At 42.4% G+C, this 23,263-nt stretch overlaps 1 long non-coding RNA gene across 2 annotated transcripts in view; it reads left to right on the top strand.

The window, feature by feature from the left end:
• The window catches only part of LOC145977532 (uncharacterized), a 223,344-nt gene that overhangs the window by 103,413 nt on the left and 96,668 nt on the right, over positions 1-23,263 (top strand). The window contains exon 6 of one of the 2 annotated variants that reach the window (XR_014440540.1): positions 13,483-13,633. The exons of the other annotated variant lie outside the window; for it this stretch is intronic. This is a non-coding gene — a long non-coding RNA (uncharacterized LOC145977532). The remainder of the gene's footprint in view (positions 1-13,482; positions 13,634-23,263) is intronic. 2 annotated transcript variants of the gene reach the window in all.

The following is a 23,263-nucleotide window of genomic DNA, read 5'->3' as shown; positions in this document are numbered from 1 at the left end:
CTCTCGTACGTCAGATTTGCGGGCAACAATGGGCCGCGCGCGTAACGAGCCCCTTATCGGGGCTTAATAACTGACTCTGCGCTCTGGATTTCGACTCCGCATGACGAAGTTTGGGAAATTACGCCGCTACGTTTGATTGCACCCCGCGTACGTAAACAGTACGTAAGCAGCGTCTGCGCTTTGCTATGCGTGCAAATTGCACGGTGCGCGAGTTTCGTCTTTATTCAGCTTCCTCGTAACAACAAAAGATCTCCGTCGACTTTCGACCAAGAGTTTTTTATCATAGGAATTATTAATTTTAAATTTTATTACATATAAAATCATAATTCCTTTATTTTATTTTTAATAATCTTATTATAATTTAATTATATTTTATTTCTTTTATTTATTATTTTACTTTTTTATTTTTTGACAAAAAAGAAATGTTGATGCTTTTTGAACCGTTGCAAGTTTCGCGAAAATCCAAGAAGAGAGCACGCATTTGTTAAGGATATTAAATGTCCTGTATCTTTTTTCCCCATTTTGCTGCGAATGATTTATTTTTCTTCGGCTCGCGACACAGTTTGCTAACGGTTAGAGGTCGTTCTTAAGGAAGTCAGGCACGAGACAAGGGAGTAAAAAGCGGCGAGAAGCAGTTTCATCGTAAAAATTGGTGAGCTCTCAACAGGGAGGAACCTCAAATGCCCTCGGGGAGGTGCTAAAATCTGGGGCATAAACACTGACCGCGACATAAAGTGAGTCCCGAAGTATCGAATCGCCGCTTCCTCCCTTTTCTCTCTTTCTTTCTCGCCCATTCCTCCGGCCGCATAAATCACCGCCGCCTTCGTATTTATATTCATAGGCGCGTTGAGGAAGATTGAAGAGCCGCGGGACCGTTGGGAGTTGCTCGTAAAATCTGTTAGATTGTAAAATATTGTTGCGACGAACCGAAAGGCCGACCGACCAGCCGTCTTCCGGCGAATACGGAAAGTTACGAGAGCTTAGTCATTATAGCGGCGATCGCGTCGTAGGAAGCGCTTTCTCCTGAACACTGTGTATATATTAAATTACAGGGACCGGTAATAACGCAATGATTTATCGCGGTGTGTGATTGCGAGCGAAATATGAAAAGCAACAATCGCTCGTAGCGACGACAATGTCGTATTAAGCCGCTATTCTTCTTCTCTTGCTCAATCGACTTACAATTAATTGCATATGCAAAACTGCGATGCATCTAATCGTATAAATAATCGCCGGGATACCTCGCTCCTCTCATGAATTATAACGGATAATGGTTGCCTTTGAAACGTGACTACGATGTTCTTTATACATTTCTCAATGGTTAGCGACAATAACACGGAAAAGATAATTGGCTAAAGGCTATAAAGGCTGTTTGGCATGTCCTGCGGTACACCGCTGCATCTCTGGTCGGTATAGGCCGTAAATATTTACCGCCGTCGTGTGGTAACGATATTTGACATACGATCTAGGAGGTCGATTACGACGAAAAAGTGTCGTCCGCGGTCTTGCGTCACCGAAACTCGCCGTTTAGTATAATAACATCCGCGGTGCTTAGGCGACGAGCGGGTGGTGTGACTCGCTCGTCGTTTAGCTCGAAACCGCAGACTCGTAAGTAACGCTCGTCGTCTGGCGGAAGTCTACGAGCACGACGTCGATGAGTAATGCGACGTGAACGGCCAGTTATTAATCACTATGCGAACCCAAGTCGCGCCGCTATTTAACGGATGCATCTTCCGACACGCGAGAATGCCGCTTGAATATCGATCGTGTCTTCCGTTTAAAGCAAGCGTCCGTCTGATCGCTCAATTGTGCGTCGTGATAAAACGATTTTCTCGGAGCGCGACAATGGCTGCGTTCAGCAGGAAAAGCTGCTTTGCAACTGTTGTAAAATTCGTAAATCTGATTGGTGTATGCTCTTAGATTCAGTCAAAATTGAGAGCATACACCAATCAGGCTCACGAATTTTACAACAGTTGCAAAGCAGCTTTTTCTGCTGAACGCAGCCAATATTTTCCATCATGCGGTAATTTCATTCTCGATCGATTTCTTCTTATTGTACGATCGATCATCTGGAACGACGTCAGAAATAACGCAGAACGTTAGAGACATACATATAGAACCTTGTTCTATAATCAATACGACAACTTTCCCTTGTTTAGAGACTTTCCCCGATACCTCGCCAAGAGCTCTCTAAATTAGATATAGATTTCGTGTCGATTGCGTAAGCACCCCGTTAGTTGTTGAAGCAAGAGCGGACGATGAAGCATCTTATCGTAATTGTTGATTTTGAATTATGGATCGGTTTGCTAACCTTTCACATTCGCAAATATCGCATTAACTCGAGTAGTGTCCCGAGGCATCGAGACTACCTTGATTAAGCGATTTCTCGGCATTGTACCGCTTCGATACCTCCTCCGTATCATATAATCAGGTGGATGGCAACGTGGCGTTCGTATGTACCTATATTAAGCGCGGTAGACGTCGCGCGAGAGATATCGCATCGACGTTTACAGACATATATTAGACGTACGCAATTGGGACATGGGAGCGAGGAGAGACGTCAATCCATTAACCCTTCCCCCCGTCAATTCTCTCTCCGTCCATCATCCCGCTAACAATGTTAATCACGTATCGAAATTAGTCTGCCCTCGCGCATCGTACGTTCATCGTTGACGAACTAGCGTGGTGTTCTCGAATAAAAGAAAAGACTGCTTTAAATGCAGCGGCCACGTGTTTAGCGAGCCTCTATCGTCGCTTGAAGCCTAAGCTTGAGGTCACACTGACACGAGTGCCGACACGCCGCTCGATCGTAATTAACGCAGTATGGTGCTTTATTTATACCACCTATATACGTATTACGTGTCTCACGATATGTCTCCCTCCCTTTCCTCGCAACGCTCGCGTATATAATATGTACAACCGGGGTGTTCTCTCCGAGAGAGCGTAGACATCGGCACGTGTTACCGGGAGGGTTCGATCCTCCCTTCATCGTCGTCCTCCTCCTCACCGATGCCACCCGGTCGACCGTAAGGCAGTCGGGATGGTAGGGCTTGACAGTGACAGATGATCGCTGTCCAGAGTCCAATACGTATACCCACTGGACTGGCCGACAGTCCATAGTATCTAGGAAGCACCTATGTAACATTCCCCGGGTGCGTGCGCGTACGCACCACGTGCGTACTATAATGCTGGTAATTCGACGTTACAAGCGCCGCGGATACACCGCGAAATGTCACGTACGTATCTTTCGATGATCCAGGTCGCACCATTCATCGCGGTTGACATTTTAACCCATCTGCCCTCCGCGCCAAATGTTAGCGTTCTTTATGAAACGCGACGAGCCTCGACAGAGAGAGAGAAGGAGAAAGAAAGAGAGAGAACCATCGGCTCATCGCGGATCACGAGTCACGTTCCATCGAATGGATCCGGGCTATTCATGATGTCCGATGGTATTTTGAAGGGCCCGCTACGGCATGGTTATAATACCAGTGGCTTAATGGATATTTCCCGGAAAAAGCGCGCTATGACGCGCGCGCGTGTGAATTGAAATTCGCATGGCGAAACCATTTTCGTCCTTGATTAAATGTATTATCCCCGGTATTCGCTTTGCGCGCCCGCGCGCGCGTAATGAAACACGGCATTTGGCGTAGCTTCCAAGTTTCGATTTTGTCGTATCCGCGGCTCCATTATGCACACGTGTGGCAGGATATATTTTCCAGGTGGCGACAGTAAAAAAGCATTATCCGCGAATGATAGATACACGTATGCACTGTCACGCCATCGGTTTCTTCGATCGGTTAACAAGGATATGCTTTCGATTTTTAATGTTTCGTCTTGAAAAATGTTGTACAAATAAATATATTTGCGAAAAATAGCGGAAAAAAGCATTAAGCCACTGTCGGTTTTTATCAATTTTTTCCTTCACGCGACTGATTTTCGTAATTGTTTGACACAGATGTGCCATTACCGCCATTAGAGAAAATGTCTGTCTCTCACATGTCCCATATAAATATTCCCGAAAAAAATAAAATACTTATCTCACGATAAATTTCCAGTCTATTATTTTTGCAGCGAGAAATAATCGTGACAAAATGACGAAACTTCGTATCTGCCTCGAGAGGACACTTTGCACACATATATCGTTACCATTAGCGGGAAAATACGGTCGATCGTTTGCGCTCGTGTGTAAGTAGCCGCGATTACTCTGCCGGAAACAATCGCGACACTCCATTCCACGCGGGGCTAATCAATCAAATCCAAGCCGGACGCGAAACTTTTCCACGGGGTATCAGCCTTCGGATCCGGGCTTATCCTTCCTCCGTAGAATCGGCCCCTCCTGTCCGTATGTATCTGTCGGGGATGATACCCGAACTCGAACTCGGAATTCCTCACGGCACTCAAGCGACCCTTGACTAATTACCAGGGGATGACTGGCATCTTCTCTCACTTATCTCTATAGCCTGCTCCCTTTCAATCGAATTACTTTTTCTAGGTATTTACTGGCGCGGCCCCAATTTTTTGGCTAATTGACTAGCCGTGGCTCCTGCGGGAGGTGGACAGGATCGAGATACGAGACGGAGTGCAACGATACATTTGTCTTGTCACCTCAGACAGATTGAATTCGTAGATTCTCCTCGAGAAGTAGTCGCTAGACACTCAAGATCCTGCCGTTGCTGTTTCGTTAACTTTTTCTTAGAATGATTGCGTTGAAATAATTCGTCGAAAGAGCTGGAGAAAAAAAAACGGTTGCAAAAGTTCCATATAACATTCTTTCTCCGTTTTAGACGAGCTATTTAATTACAATGTTACAAGAATTTGCATTATTCTTTTTTTTTATGGTGTCCTCTCTCGCGCAGCTGCGAATAGCGAAACGTATTTTACGGTCGCGTGTTAGCGATTCTCGTTGTAAAGTGCCTTTTTATGCCGACTGCCGAAATTGCCCTAACCGCAGATCTTGTTCGCAGCCAGGGCGCGTTCCTTCCTACCGCTTTATCCTTCGAGGACTTTCAATTTAGCGTTTTACGATTGTTGATAATAAGGGTGAGGAGGACCCAGGTGGTGAGTTTCGCAGCCGCATGCTCCGCCGGGCATCCCCGTAACGACGACCTCGCGCGACGCGGCATCGAAGGGCCTTTTGTAAACAGCCCTAATGCTTGGTTACGACTTCGGTGCGTCTCGTCGGTGCGCGGTCGCCTCGCCTCGCCTCGCCTCGCCGGGCGTTCTTTATGATATTGCTGGATTAGACTGAAATATTTCACACTTGGAGATATCTTCCGTGCTTACGTTTTATGACAATGCCCGCCCGTCTCGCTTCCTTCCTTCCTTCCTTCCTATCCGCGAACTGTCGTAAACGTACTAACTAGATGCGCTCTCGTCGCGCGAGATTCTGCCTGCCGAGATAGCGCTTCGGCTCTTCGGCTAATCTCCATTCGCAATTACATCTCCATTTGATGAAACTACCGCGGGAGTTTCGGCGCTCGCGTTTTCTCGCGTATAATTTTATTATGCTATTGTTCCATATAACTTTATCTTCTTTTTAACTTGGAACAATAGTTAATTATTGGAAGCTTTTTTTTAAATTTTCTTTTCTTAAATGAAAATATATCTCACTTTCAAAACGAAATGATTTATATTTCGACATTATTTTATCTATTACTTATTTATCTTGTTTTATTATTTGTTACATAATGTGTTAATACGTCAATGTTTCTAATGTATGGGATCCTACCTAGAGAAATGGAACATGTCAACGTATCTGCTACCTTGAAACGCGATAATAAGCAGACGAGTCGCGTTTGATTGCCAGCGGAAACCGAGGCGTAGTACGATAGTGATATGAATAATTGCGGTGACAACGAGGATAAATAATATATCGACCGACGTTATCTGCCGGCGATGAGTTACGGCTGCGCGAAACTTAGCCGCGAGCGAAGCAGCAAGTTGACGCTTCAAGGGGTAGATCTTAATCTTCGGTTGGAACTGTGAAATGAGGGATCGTCTCGAGGTGACGAGGTCGAATTCCGACGAAAATCATCCGTTAGCCTTCCAATCTGATCTTGTCGCGTATGTAATAAAGTGGAAAAGGGGACGCCCGGTTCACCTATTGATTAATCTTCTCGCCATGATAATTTTTAGAGAACAAATATGTATGATGCTATAACAAAGAATATTTTTTATGATTATATCTGCGCGTTCAAATATATTATTACATTTCTGTTGAGAGAGGAAAAAAGTTGTAACAGCAACCGTCAAAACAATCTCGTTAAAATTTTACGCGATGCATCTCGTCCTGTACAATCGCGCCATACGTCGTGCTTTTCTTCTCCATTTTCGACCTAAGCGGCATAAAAATGATGTAATTTGATTGTCAAGCACTAGCCTCTTAGGGACGAAAATACGGTTTCGACGCAACCGGTCTCGTCGAACATCTATACGAGTGTTTTCGGGGTAGGATTTGAAAAATGCCGAATCCAATTTCCCTGATGATGTCCCCCAGGGAGCGAGGGGCCGCCCTCGCTGCCAGTCCTCGACCCGATGCGTTTTCGTCGCTTTCGCGCACCACCCTTATCCCCGCCGCAGTCAGCTGCTGAAAACAAATAGGGTAAGAGATAACTCGTTTCCATGACCGCTACGGCGATCGAGCTTTCTTACGTCTACCCTCTAAATTTAGAAAATTAACAGCTTGTCTGTGAAAGGGAGAGCTCGAGTTACAGTCTTTCGATCCAAGAAGCTCGTATTTCCGTCATGAAAGGCTCGTCGGCTACAAATAGCTGTCAAATGTAACGAACGGTTACACAAAACGCAGTGTTTTATTCCTAACCAGACACCAATTTCTCTTGTAAAACACGTGTTTTGGGCGGAATGCTTATATATTTAATTCGATTCATCGAGTATATAAAAATAAATAAAAAATAATTAATGGAGACAAACGAATTAAATATATATGTATATGCATTATTAATAAAATTAAATGAAAATGTATTTATCTTTATTAATTATTTTTTCTTTATTTTTATATATTCGGTGAATCGAATTATTAACAAAATGTGTCTCTATTAATTATTTTACAATATTCGCAATATAGTGTCATATAGAAAACATTCATCTTCCGTGACAGTAGCCGCGCAATCAGCCAGCGGAATGTTGATAACTAATGCACGCTACAAATCGACTCGACTGATCACTCGGTCACGAAAGGGACCACGGCACGACATCATGGCTTGGACATTGTGATACCTTGCCGTTATACATACAACATACATTGCCACGATCAGCTCCGCCCGTATAATTACGGTAAACGATCCGACTCGCGCGCACCGTTCTCATCTACTACGCTATATATAATCGTAAGGTCGCGAAATTATATCAACAAACCACCTGCATGTATCTTTCGAAATCGCGTGCGTTGCAGCGAAACGCTGAATTAATACCGCGACTGTTATCGGGTTCCAGATCTGCTCGCGACCAAGGAACTTCATCGAGCGTGAAAGTCAGTCATTATCGCGGCGATTGAAATATTCCATGGACACGTTCTGTCTCCGTTGCGATCAAACGAACGTTATAAACGCTCGCTTCTTGCGCATACAGGTAATAATAAGGGCGAGAAACTTGGGATATGGTTACGATGCGGATTAATTAACGATAGCATGTTTAACGAGGGACAGTTTCCGTCGTCATCGACCTTTTGCAGTTATGTACGGTGATCGTTTGGAAGTCGCGCTAATTAAGATTCGCGTCGTAATATCTCGGGACGCGCACCGTTTCGCTATTTTGTCGGTTTAAAGCTCGCCGGAACTTGCGAGTTTGCGGGTTCGGGGGGATGGGATGGGGAGGAATCTAGCGTTTCTCCGTGCTCTTCGAAATGGGCTCGTTTCGGCAGCGAACTGCGCAAGATATATCGCAGCACATCCTGCCCGCAGGAATAATCCTTGCGGCACTCGCAGGAATTGCGTGACATTAAACTCCGTCCGTGAACTTAGCTCAGGGCCCAAGAGACGAACAATGAGGTGACAAATATCTTAGTCCATCGCAGCAACCCCTGCGGCGACTGCTTCGTTTACTTAAGCCGGACATTGGCAACTTCCATTGGGGTCTAGAGAGAAGATACCACCGACGATGAAACATTTGAGCTGGAGCTTAATTAATATGAAACAATTAGAATTGCTATATCAGGGATCCTTGATTGTTTTATTTCTTTCAAGATGTAAATTGCATTTTCTGGCTCTCAATTTTTCCTATTGTATCTCTCATTTTTCAATTTTCTTATTTAACGTCGCTTTAAATTGTTATTGTTTTAGCAACATAAATCTATTATATCATATCTATTTTTTAAAAAGAATGTTTTTATGCATATTTTAAAAGACAGCATCAAACAATTTAATTTTACTATTATTTATTTTTCTACTTGATATTATTTTAAATTATATTTTTATACGAAATATATTTATGATTAAAATGATGTAGAATATTTTCATGTATATAAGTGGCATCAAATGATTTTCTATGCTGTGTCTAGCTTGTAATATTTTTAACTTTGTTCAACTTGTGTTTTATCAACGTATCCAATAGTTTGGAAAACAGCGATCGCTTTCTTGACGTCGATTCATCTTGATCGACAACATCAGCATATCGTTTCGCGGAACACTATCTTCGACACGTGTCAGGGACGTGACTGGAGCCGACAATCACCATAGAAACGGCGACGCGTATAGTCGACGAAAGACAAAGAGATGCGCTGGCGATGGCGTGACGAGGGCCCGGCGACGTTCATAAATAGCAATATCTGTCGGTTATCGAGGAGAGGCACGGTTCGGTAACGAGCCATCAGCGAGCCAGAGCCACATGGGTCCCCGATAATCCCGGGAAAAGGGGTTACCGAATGCTCCTCACCCCCTGCCCCCTCACCCTGCAGAATGATTTGCGAAAATTTGAATCCCGCCGCCTCTCTGGCCTCCACTCTTCGATTGGAGAGGAGAGACTCGTTCTCTCGGATTTCCTGTCGGTATCTGCCTGCCTCCATTTATCCAACCATTTTCCGTCTCTCGTTATGACTTGACAGCCGAAATTCACCCGCGCCTCCTCGTTCACTATCTATCTCTTTATACGAGGCCTCTTCTTCGCTCTTCTAATGATTTTCAGAACACGATGTCTTCAGTGCGCCGCGACTTAAGCCGTAGGAGCGACACGATGTTAATTAGAACGGCGTCTCGAGGCCCCGCGGGAGAAGAGACTTAGTGACTTGACTTGATTTCGAGGTTTTAGGCTAGATTTGAATTAGGGGTGGCTGCCTGCTTCCGTCGGTGGTGCGAGAGGCGCCGTAAGGCCAGAAGCAACCAAATCCCTAGGAAGTTAGCGTGGATTACAGGGCGCATCCATCACTCGTTTCTTTCGTCCTCTGATGGTGGCAAGTTGGAGTCGCGGGAGATATTATTGTCCGTAATGCGCGTGACGCGGCGTTTGCAGCTCTTCTTGAATCCGCTGTTCTTCACGCTTTGCTTAGAAGAATCGTTATCTTAATGCGAGAGATACTGATGTATATATTTTATAGCAATAATTTTGGAGAAACATTAAGAGTAAGATATTCGCTAAAACAATATTAACGAGTGATTAATACAAATTAAAATATAGTCTTAATTATAGTACAACTAATAAGTTACTATTTATAATACAGTTAATCCAATTGTGTAATTGTTACATTCCAATAGAGATTATCAAATGATTATTGTATTTTTATTTTTATAAAGGCGTAATATTATGATTGATAATAGCAAATGATATGATTGATATTTTTTAAAGTTCTTCCAGATATCTGCGTCTCACTTTAAAATGAAGAATAAAAGCTAATAATATAATCTTAGAGATTTCTGAAGTATACTTTTTACGTATACGCGGTTTTAGTAGACAATATTCTATGCTTAAGAATTTAATTAAAACCGTTTTATATCGCGAACCTCGTCCGCGAAGATAGTAAGAGAGAATGCGAGGATTAAAATCATAGCCGAGCTCTTGGGCGCTGTTGAGTAGACTGCAATAAACTGGATATCATATCTAGACGTTGCCTGAAAGTTTAAGAAAGTGTCGGAACTTTTCCCGGGATATTGCCCGGAACCTTTCGAGAATTTTAGAATTTCACCAAGTTTCGGCGACCGAGCGTGAAGTAACGACTTTCTTGCAGGAATAATATTGTCCTCGTCTCGCTTCCTGGCTCGAGAGACAGCGGGAAGCCGATCGAAAAGCTCCGCGTACAAATGCGAGAGCTTTGATCTTCTCTCGTATTGCCCGGAGATTCACGCCCTGCTTCCCGAAACGATGCTCGGCTAATTGTTTCGTTCTGAAACTACGGCGACTATTGTATAACGACGACCGATGTCGTCGACCCGTCTGCGTACGTAAGGCTTGATCTCCTTTTAAAAAGGCATTAAACCCGATCGCGCTTAGAGGGGCGCGATCACGGAATAATATCTCATAATTAAAGCGAGGCCCGTGGCGGAGACGAGTATCAGTCAGACTTAGCGAGACGATCTGTCAAGTCGCGCCACGAAAAGTCCGGACTGGAAAATCTCAACCCTTTTACGTACGGTCACGTGACCTGACAGGCAAGGGGACCTTCGGCACGTGGCCCGGGCTTGTGTTTTAGATACGCGTGTCAAGTCCCGAAATGTAACCTTCGCCTTTACTCTGCTCTTCTGTCTCCGTGTTTTCTCTCCCTTCGTCTCTTTTTCCACGATTTGTTATTTTTTTCAACACCAAACTGCCACCTGCAGACGAAGGCGCGGCTGTCATCGTGTTTTTCGTTTACCGCGACGATTAACCGCAAACTGACTGGTAAATTAAGAAACTCGTGTAAACGTATGATACAGACTTTCAATTGTGCATAAATTAATTTTATCAATTTATTTTTATAAAGAGAGAGCATAAAACTCTTTATAATTTAGTGACGCAAGTTATTGTATGCCGTGTGTTATTGAATCTTTCTTCTTCGTGCAATCAATTTGCTAAAACATTCTTCATTTAACTCGAATAACTCGAATATTGCCCTTTGTCAAAGTTACGACCGCTGTAATACCATAGAAGGATGTACGAGGCACGAAGAAAGACCGAATGGAACGAGACGGAGATTGGGTAACTCGTGTGGTCTCGGCTAATTCTTTTTCTAACTCTCTTTCGCTTCCTTTGCTACTCTCTTTGGTCCTCTTTCACGATGACGTCACGATGTCCAACTCGCGTTCGGAATGGCGGAAGACGACCACGTTAATGGCGTCGTAAAAGTAAACGACAATGTTCCCTTACGATTTTCCACTACCCTTTCGTGTATTCGACCACGGCAGTCTACGTTCTCAAAGAGTCGCGTCTAAAATTATTGTCGCGAACGTGGAATTAATTTCTGCCCTCGCTGCAGGCGATTGAACTTCCATGCCTTTTATAGCGGACTTTGATCGTACGTTGGGATTAGAAAAACTCGGATGCAATTCAGACGTTTTGGGCGAACCTGATTTTATGTTCGACGACCGAGTTATGGTCTAGAATGGCGTATCTCGAGATTATTAAAAACTTTGTGTCAATATCGATGTGTTATTTAGCATCCTATATGAATTATGTGTGTCACATAATTAATAGAAATTTAAACAAAATTGAGAAAATGATTATTATATAATATAATAAATTATTACAAGTAATATTTTATATTATACAATAATAATAAATTATTGCAATTTAATCTTATATACATATAAATGACATTAATAATATAAAGATTATTGATATTTTACTAACCTCAGTCACTTGCAGAAGATATCATATTAAAAGATATAATATATAAATGTTCTTATAATTACTATCATTTTAGTAAGATTGTTGATCTTTTGATATCAGCTGATTTTCCTATTTCAAACAGCCTAATTTCGTGACTAGGAATCTCCGATAATTGATAGGCCGCTTAGCATATTTCTGGTTCTAATCACAGACACACCAGTCAGTAAGTAAGAGCGGTTTAAAGTCTTCGGTCGATCCCTCCGCTGCCCCGTCTTGCCACCCTCGTTGTACCGAGATAGGGGCTTAGGGGTGAGACCAATCTGCTTACAACCCCCTTAGCCTGAATAATTAACCCGGGGATAGGAGAGGGACCGGGAAACGCTCGCGTTTTTTGCCCGTGTCATTTATTACCGAGACTACCTTGTTCGTTAACTTCGCATTTGAATGTGAATGGATGGTCGAATGAGCGCAGGCAGGCAGGTAGGTAGATAGGCACATAACGCGACGGGAGGCGCTGGTCGATCGATCTATCTTCCGGAATTTGTCACACCTTGGGCAAACACAGTGAGAGGATGACTGGCGCTTTTTTCCCTCGCGATGTCGCGGTTTCGGTTTTTTTTTTGTTTCTCCTTCGCGCTAACACCTGATTGCTTTCTCAGGTACGGCTCTCGCGTTAATTCGCTGTCATTAGTCACGCGTCGAATGCGGCGCGCCGTCGTGGAAAAATTTATTAGCGTCCGCTACCGGTGTTCCGCGCACAAAAGTGTATATTTGCATGCAAACGCCGCGGCTTTCATTTGCCTAAGCCACGGAGATCCGAAACGGTCCAGGCTTCATCGAGGCTGATTTCGTCCGTCATGGTGAACGGCCGGCGTGCGGGATGAACGGATTAACGGTGATTTTGAATATTTAATTAATGGAAGTGCGCGGTTCGCTGGACTTACCGGGTATTCATCGTAGTTTCGCGCGGTTATACCCTTTTTGTGTTTTATTTCGTGCGATTCATTCTCCCGCGTTATTTTCGCAGGAAATTGGCCAAATTCACACTACCGACTGCAATATTTTATAGACACGTATAAAATATAACATCTATTCATAATTTATACGCAATCATGCTTATTTTTTATTATTTGATAATTGCAATTTTTTAATTAAAATACATATACGAGTTTATAAATAATTAATAATTTGTGCGCACGCAGTTCTTATTTTAATTCCGCGTACAATAAAGGTTTTCAGCGTCTTTTTAAAGCAGTCTTTTGTTTGTCGCGTTGGACGGCGCTCAAGGAGAAGATTAAGGGCTGCCGCTGCAATTATCTCGATTTGTCAAGTGAGTGGATTATCACGCGAGGTCACTGGAACGTTACTTTTAATAACGAGGGTCGTTAGGCCTATGACAAATTTCGCGGGCGGTCGCTTGCTTCACACTTGGCTTGTCGCCAGATGAGAATTCTCAATAGGAATTCATTTAATCTTTGGCACGATATTAATTAATAACGAAGCAAACGACCGAGAGATAGTATCTTGACGCGATACTTGCGGAGGGTCTCGCTTGCAATACAGACATCTTTGATATCTTTCATATTTTATATGAATATTACAAGTGGATATACTTTTTAAATTCAATATTTAAATTATTAATTTATTATTTAATTAAAGATGACAAACAGAATGAAAAATTTGTGTAAGAATTTATGAAAATAATAATCTTGAAACAATTCTCGGTTACAGATAGATTCATAAATTATCTCGAGACTTCTTTGATGCAGCAACGTCAATTGACAAAAAAGGCGGCACCATCACCATCCTTGACAACGATCGTTAACTCTTGTTCGCGATGACCTCGAGCCATTTGCGCTTTAGCCGTGTGCACGCCGACTGAGTAAGTACAATCGTTTTTTAGACCATACTGTATAAACCCCACGGGCGGAAAGGGGTTAGGGAAGATCATTATCAGAGGCTTAACCACGCGAGAATTTTTAATCAGAGGGTGCGCACCCCTCGGGATAATACCGTCGCTGTCGATAAACGTAAAACAGTTGTCGCTCGGTCGCATTTAATTCGATACCGCGCCGCGAACCGTCGACGGACAATACTTGCACGATGAACGATCTTCGAGTAGGTGCTACCCCATAGGATTACCCGGTACAGGCCCAGTCATCGAAACCATGCGGTGACATTAGAAGCGCGCGGTGTTACGAGTTACCACTTTGCATTAGATTCTTCGTCGACACGAAACTCACAAAATAGTCCGATTAAAATATTTTAAATACATGGTATGCGAATACTTACATCTTTCTCCGCGTGTATTTATTTCAATCGAAAGATTATATTATTTGTCATCTCTAATGCATTGCCAGATATAACTGGCGATGATATAAAAGATGATATGATTGACTAACAATGGCAATTATTTAATTTCGAATATCTAATATTATGTAGATTTGTAGCATTAAAATTGCCCGATATCAAACTTGTTTAATCCAACTGTGCGATCCTTGAGTGTTCAAACGAGCTCTCTCAATTCGGCTTTGACTCCCGAAAGCACTAAACTAAACGAACCGTGGATAGGAACTCGGCTCCTGAGAGAGCACTGATTAGCATCATCTCAAGGTCGTATACGACGCCGTAAGTGTGCCGTCCCTTTGGCATTCATATGCAAAACTGACCAGATAGTGACCGCCGATTTACATAACGTTAGATTGACCGTGATTTCATTTAACCGAGGGTTCCGCCTCTTCTGTACACGCCGATGGTTACGGAGAGCTTTCTCCGAGACGCTAGCCCGAGGAAATTCATGCAAAGTGACATCTTGAGAATGTAGTCTCGAGTAATCTTGCAATCGAAATTCCGAACATCCTTCATGTATTCGCCTCTGAATTACACAATCTTAATTACATTTCGCTTATCGCAGCACGTTATACACAATATGTTTTTAAAGTACAATATATATACTTTTAGATATGGCAATTAATATATAATAATATATATTTGTATATTAATACATATTTTCTTAAATATTAATATAGGTATTAATATATGTTCTTGGATATAGCAAGATAATATTCTTCTAATATCGACAAAATATATAAATGTAACAATCTTTATTTAAATAGCTATATCTATCACGATGATAGAAATGTAATATTGCTTATTTTTTACTCGCTCATGATATGCAAGATTAAAGTTTACAATCCTGCGTTTCATATTTGAGTTAACGTTTGTGAAAGAGTTAATCCTTTTATTGCTCGCGTAAGCGAGAGATTTGTAGACGGCAGTTTTTCGAACGGAGAAATCAATACCTCCACACGTCTGGAATACTTAGTTTAATACGCTTATACTCGGTGGAATCACGGAACCATGAAACATGGTATTAACGGATACACCGATCCCTGATAGTAACAAATGATAGGAGCCTTAATGGTCCGAGCACGAATACGCTCGTCTATATCTATATATACATTGAATGTCTCGACGTGAGTGGAATCCACGCTTGTCCCTTTGATTGATTGCTTTTGTCACTTAGCTACCATAAAGGCTTTCGTGTGATTGTATCTTTTAATTACGAACTTAATTATCTTTCACATTTGCCAGCTTTTCTGGCATTCGCGCGCGATGGGGTTTGCATTTAAAATCTTATTCCCCATGGGCCACAAAAGCCCTGCGATATCGTATTGAGTTCTGACGGGCTTTTATGTACGGGGTGTAATAAAATGTTATGCGCGAGTATAACTAAAGTATATATCCAGAAAACTCTAAATCAACAATATGACAGGGGATTTGTATATTTTACGACAAATATATCGATTTTAATAATATATATTTAGTCGATGTGTGTGTTTGCTTCACGTACACATATTATTGCACGTTACGTAGGAACACCGTGTATACCAATGGAGCATCGTAGGTATAGCCAGGGTGTATGGGATACGGGTTACTAAGGCTCCCATAATGACCGCTGCAATCCTGCCCCCGCACACAATCCCATAATTAAATCCGTTAATCAAGGCTTACGGCTTGGACTGACCCTATCGACTTGGTTTATTGTGATCTGCGTAATCTATGGTAAATTAAGATGTACCGTCGTCGCGAAATCGCGCATCTCGTTTGCGTAACACAAACTATTCGCCCGCCATTAATTTAGCCAAAGTACCATACTTTATCTTGATTGTGATCCGATATAATTAGAGTCTCGATATTACATTTGAGGATAATATTACGTCATCTCTTCCTCTCAAGAATATTTAATAATATTCAGTGAACATATAATACGCTTCGTATTTATTAATTATTGAATATATTTGAAAATATAATTATTTTATTTTTCACACTCAAAAATATAAACGTAACTCTATGAAGCTATTAATTAGAATTTGCATTTCAACGATTGTGCTACTTATCTGTAGCAAAGTATATTCTGCAACGACTCGTGAATTTGTTTCGAAAGGATTGCGGGGCTCTTCAGCAGAAAAGTACATACTTCCGAACGAGTAAGTGATCTTTCATAACGAAGGCGCATCGCGCCAAAGTCCCTCCTCCATCTTCAGATTCGCCTTAAAATTAATTGTCCGGCTTATCTCTCTGCCTCGCTTCCTCGTCTCGCGTTTTATTGCTTCGAACGAGAGACGAGAAGGCGAGACAAGATTTTAAGCATCGATCGCGGGTGCCTATGGAGAAGACCTCTCAGCGGGCCGTCCTCTTTCTTTCTCTCTCTTTTTCTCTCCTCCTTCTCCTAGCTTGCCCTTGTCTCTCCGACATTTCGTTGGCTTTGAAATGACAGAAGTCAAGTAGAGCGAAATACGGAGAACGCGGTTGAAGTGTAATTGGCACTGGAGTGTACTCGTCTTGCTTCATTAGAGAAAATATCTTCCCTATTGTCGAGAGGCTTACGTAGCCTCGGATATCTGTCGCTCTTTTCGTCTTCCTTTCTCTCTCTTCCTTTTCTTCTCGTCGTCCCTCGTTTTTCCACATCGAAGATATTCCGTCGCTCTCGTTCGCTTATAGAGATAGAATTATTTTTTGTTTCGAGTGGATCCGGTCACTCGCGATGTAACCCCCCTCGGGTCGATTCTCTCCCGTACTATTCCCGCGGTGGCTTATTGTGAAACGTGGAAAAGCTTGTGACAGTCTAATCTTCTCGAGTGTCCCGAACGAATAGGTCCTGATTCTCGAGTGATCTCGAAGGGAATTGACCCGGATGAGTGCCCGATTTTCAATCCCAAATTTCATATTTTGCGTTTCTTTAGGTCGATCGTTCATCTATCTTTGACATTCGCTTTCACTAATGAAACCGACAAGTGTTTAAGTAAAAAATGTTATTTCTATTATAAAAATTTTTGTCACGAAAAATACGGAATAATCAGTTATAAAACATGTCATTAAATATGTATACTAGTTGTATGCAAAACATCATTTGATACGAATAACTACGGGCCAAGTGGCACATCAGGGTGAAATATTCTCTAACCGCAGCTTTGCCACTCGATGATTGCGCGACCCCAGAGATCCTCGAGAGTGCATGCCGTACAATGAAAACGCACATTTAATGACCGCCATGTTTCGCCAACAGCTTATTAACTGCGAAACGTTTCTGCACGCATCTCCCTCGGAAATTTGTTTACGTCCGACCGTACGACAATGCATATGCTGCAAGCGCGCAGCGAACGAAAGGAAAGAGCATATAAGAGAGGCATCGAGAGAAGAAAGAGAGGGAGAGATAGATGAGAGAGACATATTGCTGCTGCGGCACACTTCTCGAGAGAGCCTCTGCGAGCTCTTGAGATGGAAAGCAGAAATATACGGGTCCGCTTTGTGCACAAGTGGAGTATGCACGTGTAAGAGGCCTTCACAGGCACGAGTGCTTGCTTCCACATACCTGCATACTTCAGGTCCGCGAAAGCACTTGTTGAAACCCACGAGCTTTCAAACTTCACGCGTTTACTTCCACACCGATTCGCTGCCCGCCCGTTCGAGAAGGGTGATTCGATCAAACGATGATTCGCTCGTTCGAGTTATCGTGCAATTTGCATTGTATTTTGCGTGAGTATCCAAATAGAAATAATCACTACGATAAGATCGACGTCTTCTTTTAATTTAAGATATTTTTAATCAGAATTTTAAAATCTTCAAGACTTGATTATAAAGATATTTCATTTCGAAACGTCAGAAGAAAGTACGAAACGATAAAATTTTCACGGAGGATAGATTGTTTTTATTTCTGAATTTTGTCTAATAAACGCGGTACATATATAGAACGAAGAAATATATCGTTTAACTCCCTCGCATCGTGCGTGCACGCGCGTTTATATTCCAAAGTCCCCTCGACATGAGCGTATCCATACCGCACGAGAGGTCGGCAAGCGCTTTCGTAAGAGGCGAGACTCTGATTATTTATAATCAGCCGGAGGCACCTGCCGAACGACGTTCCCATGCGCCCTGAAATAGCGTCGGTGTCATGAAGGGTTAACTCTCTCTCTCTCTCTCTCTCTCTCCTCTCCTCCTCTCCCTTTGATAAAAAGGCGAGCGCGAGTTGTCGCATCTGACACGTCACAAGGTGGTGCTTTTGGCCGAGTCAGAACGCGCGCTAAATATAACGGGTCGACCGTGGGCGCCTGTAAAAAAGGCGAAACCACCGCCGCGTAAATATAGCCGCGTCTCCCACGACGTGGTCGCCGCACCGTCGCTGCTAGATGGATATATTTTCCCCGTTTGTTTGGCATTACTCACGTTTAGCTGTACCTGAAACTAGAGAAGCCATCACTCCTGATGATAGCAAGTACGTTTACGTACGGTATTATTGATCGGACTCGAGATGGGTTGCTTTAAAGCGCGCCTAAGATCGCGAACAAGAGTGTTAAAACCCGGATGACATCCAGGAACATCAGGCTTCCCTCCTAAATCAAGTCACATAGTCGTAGTTATTTATTTTAGTCGAACATTTAGTACGCTGATGGCGCCATGCGCATCGCTAATTGCGCAATACCGCCGACAAGTTTTATGATTTTTTACGATTTATTGTTTTTTCTCGGAAGAGAGACATTGATGCTTTAAAAGAATTTAAAAATAGTATTTTGAATCACACTTCTCGTGTAGCGCGTGAAGTAAAGTGCGCGTAAAATGTTATGGCATTATTAACGATTACACTGATAAAAGAATATAGGTGTAATTACCATAAATATAATTATTTTAGACGCCAACAATAAAATTAAAGTTATTATTACTATGCACAAGATGATTATTATTATTACAGTAATAGAAACTATAAAAATGGAAATATCAACTATAATTTTTTTTATTGATTTTATGAAATTATTGTTGGCTCTTCTTTCAGTATAATGGATAAAAACTCGATTAGATAATTTAATATTAATTGTAAAGATTCACATTTTATCATATTTACTTATGTACATATATGTTATTACTTATAATATATCATATTTTTTCGACTATTGAGTCGATTTTTTAAATAAGGTTCCGGAAAATCCGGTAAATATGATATCTCGAAACATCGAGGAGATCCACGATAAATCAAATCTCTCCCAAACTGCGGCGCGTAGTCAAGAGCTGAAAAGCGGGAGAGTAGTAGTGTACTGAGAATGATATATGGCAAAGTAAAAAAAGGCGTCCCTTCAAAATCCTGATATAGATTTTATTGGGGAGTAAACCCAGGCTACGTGACGGCTCATTACCCAGTTTCGTAGTGGACAGCTGAAGAGCGGTCACCCCCTTGCGCACACATACCTCCTCGTCTGTACGCGTGCGATCAGGAAAGCGGCAGCCATGTGTTACAGTCTCCTCATCGGTCTGGGATCCCCTTCGGTCAACCATTCGCATTATAAAACCATAAAACGCACCATTTTCGCGACCACCGTTGTCCTTCATACGCGGGCCATGTGTCCGGTACTCGTTTTTCAGAAAAATTGCCGTCGATAGAAAGTCACTACCTTCTCCCCCTTTTCGAGGCGCTTCGCGCGACCATCGGATCTTCGTTCATCTTCACGAGGGTCGGATTCAAATGAAAAAAAATTGCGAGTGTTTCTGCTGTCGCGGGATAATGATATTTTTTCTCTTTTCCACTTTTTCTTTTTCTCTCTTTTTTCTTTCTTTTACCGCGGTGGATTGCAGCTTCCATTTATGTCCGGGTAGTTTATGCCACGTAGATAAGGAAAGTGAAACAGTCGCTGATGTTACCAGTCGCGGACGTGTTGATGCAAAACAGGCACCGTCTTATATATGTCAGTCTGGTTATTATCTTCGCAGCTGTGCTGAAATATTATAGCTCTCATGGATCATGAGCAAAATTTTTAATCAGACTGCGAATGAAAGCTTTTTATCTAAATTGACGAATTTTGGTGACCCTGTTTTTCGTTGTTACATTTGCTATCTGATAATTCTCTACAAAATATTGCGTATAGTTTGCTTATGTGCCATAAGAATTAAATATGAGTCAAACTTTACAACATAAGATTTAATTAAATCAGGAATTTTACAAATAAAAACTTTAGCTTATAACTTTTACAAGAAGCAGCTATCTCTGAAGAAAACGATACATGAATATAATAAAAATAGAATCAGAAAATATCGATTTTCGAAATATAAATGCATAGCAAGAATTTCCATCGATCGAACAAAGTGTCCGAACGAAAATAACGGATTATCCAATCCGGCGACGTGTTTGCGGACTCCATTGTGAGACGACGGACAAATTCGGCTTTATCCTAGTGATACCCGACTGACTAGTGGTGGGAAGGAATCAGATTCCCGAAAGAAAAAAAGGAGGACAGATACCACCGAAAGAGGTTAATCCGCCCGCGTCTCTTGTAGAGGCTGTCGCAGCTGAGGTGAGAGAGGTTTGAATAGAATTAATATCTAATTGTTAGCGCGCGTGACGGCGAACGTCGCGACCGCTTTCGGCGGTGGGGTTCAAAGGCCCACCCAGCCGAAGAATGGTAGCCTTAACTAACTATAGACTCCTTGGACGACATAATCTCTATCCTAACATGCGAAGCGAGTGTGTTCCTTGCCGCTAAGTACACATTCAAGCACGCTCCTGTCTTCCTCTCTCACCCGCCCTCCACTCGTTCGCGTGTGCATCTGTAATGGTATTCGTGTGTGGCTGCACAACAGTTTACGGGGGTGCGCACATATGTGTGCGTGAGGAGGGGATACACCGCGCGAGAGAGCTCTGATCTTTATGAGTCATCGTCATTCGGATAAAAATACCAGGGCGCTTGTACAAACAGTTACCCTTCGGGTGTCTTTTCGAGCAACGTCGTATCGCTTAGGACAGGTTCACACGGCACTCTACCGACCAGGTGGCCTTACCTGAAAGAGATTCTCCGGAAGAGAGCCGGCCATCTCGCTCTTCTTTCTTTAAACAGATAGTCCCAGAGGGATTAACTAATTCGTCGTAATGCGAGAAGGCGTTACATTCTAATAATATATTTTGAAATCGACCGCTGCGACTTTGTCATCGTCGTCATGATCGATGTAACATGCACAACTATAGCCGAATAGATTGAAAGACGGATTGACCAATAAAAAGATCTAGTTGTAAAAATTACATCGCCCTTAATTGATATCATTTAACAACATAGTTTTATCTATTCGATAATTATATTTTTTTTAAAGGCAGGCTTTATTACCGTTGAACTTTTACAATGTGCTCGCGGATTGGTCAATCTGTTGTAACAATTTATGGTCTAGCGATGCATTTCGAAACCATCGCGATTGTCAACGCGTAATGTTTTATAGGATTGCAATGCACACGTGGGACAATACAAAAGCTGCGTTAAATTTAGTTGCACGAGTGGATTACAGAATCTTTAATTGATATTTACTAGCGGTATAATTTCCTTTACCCGGTAATTTCGTTTGAACGTTTCATGAAACGTACAATCTTGCACTGTATTTATGCATTTGCGGATTTTTCACAAAGTATGAACGTATACCACACATGAGTTAAATATAGAGCTTAAAGCGAATTAACCAGCTGCTTGTTGATATTTATTAGCAATATAATTTTCTTTATAATGTCATTTATATAATCCTACATAATAGTCATAAAATGATTGTGAAAGAAGCTTCAGAAATCTCTAGGAAACTTTGAATATTCGCACGCTAATAATTTACAAAACATTAACTAATTACGACGACGCGTCCAAGATTGCTTCGCGGAGGAAAGTCATGCTCGACACCACCTGCTTATTGTCATACTTATTGACGGTAAATTAGCATATGCAGGTGTGCACGCGGAACGGATTAAGGCGTGATATCGCGCGGCCGATATGTATCCGGGATACATAATTTTATGTAAGCGTAAAGAACCGTCTTTGCCTCTCGGCCGTTTCGTAATCTCACGTTTTGTCGCTATACGTCGGCGGATTCATACGTCGTAGAGCGCGAGAGGAACGACGGATCTTAAATCTCCCGAATCCTTCCGAGGCGTCGACGCAACGTAGTCGATGCTGCGGGTCATTTGTCAAGAAGGACACGAAAAAGATACGAGCATCGCTGGAGTCAAAGGATCATAAACTCAGTCGTGTACCGTTAGAAGTCTCTTATTCCTGTAAAGCGCGTATAATAAATAATAATAATAGTTGGAAGACACATACATTCAGGTCTACGAGGTTCACTGGCGGGATCTCTATCGGACAGAGGTGCAAAGGGAGTTCAAGGGATCCGCACGAAAGAGAAGGTAAAGCAGGTAGATACTCCATAAATACGCGATGACAATGCTCGTCGTTTGACGGGGATACTAATGATCGGTCTTCGAGAGCGATAAACCGATACAAAGGCGAGGGAAAATCGGTGAAATTGAGCAAAACGGATGTATCGCCGGTAGGCCTTTGAAACGTCAGTTTCCGGTCGGCTGGCCATGCTCACTCGACTCTCGACTTTAATGATGGGAAATGACGGTTTATGAGCCGACGACGGAGGCTTGATTTATCTTGCGTACGCGAGAGCAGCCTCCCTTGGGATTCGAAATTCGATGTTTATACCTTCAATGAAAAGGTGTTGTCTCGCGTGCTCGCTGAATCGAATCGATATCTGACGACGTTCTGAATATCGATCAGAATATGTTGTGAAGTTTTGACAGAAGGGTGATTGTCACAGGCTTTACAAAATAAATGATGTCATAGTTCAGACGAATGTTATGCGTATGTAATGCGATAATGCATTTTCAAATACGTATACGTTGGTCGTTTATCCGGTCGGATATATCAAATTATTCGTTCGACGAAATGTCCGTCGACAACATCTGCAGCCGATTTCGCGGGGAAACGTGTATTTATGAAATACACGTCGAAATATCGCCCAGAAAAAAAAAACGATGTATCGTGCCGGCAATAAATTTGATTCGCACCGTGATTAAGGGTAATTATTATTTTATTGCGACGAAAAGGGACGTAAATGTTACGCGCGACCCCTCCAGGATCGCGATTTTAGCTTCGAAAAGCAACGGCGATTTCGTGATGCAGGCTAATAAAGTTGCACCGGCTAATTTCTCTAA

This window comes from Camponotus vicinus, unplaced genomic scaffold (genome assembly GCF_025532165.1).
Source record: "Camponotus vicinus isolate PSW18456_S1 unplaced genomic scaffold, iyCamVici1.0 SCAF_9, whole genome shotgun sequence".
Classification (NCBI taxonomy): domain Eukaryota; kingdom Metazoa; phylum Arthropoda; class Insecta; order Hymenoptera; family Formicidae; genus Camponotus; species Camponotus vicinus.
Note: the sequence above shows the minus strand (reverse complement) of the source record. Positions and strands in the feature narration are given on the sequence as shown.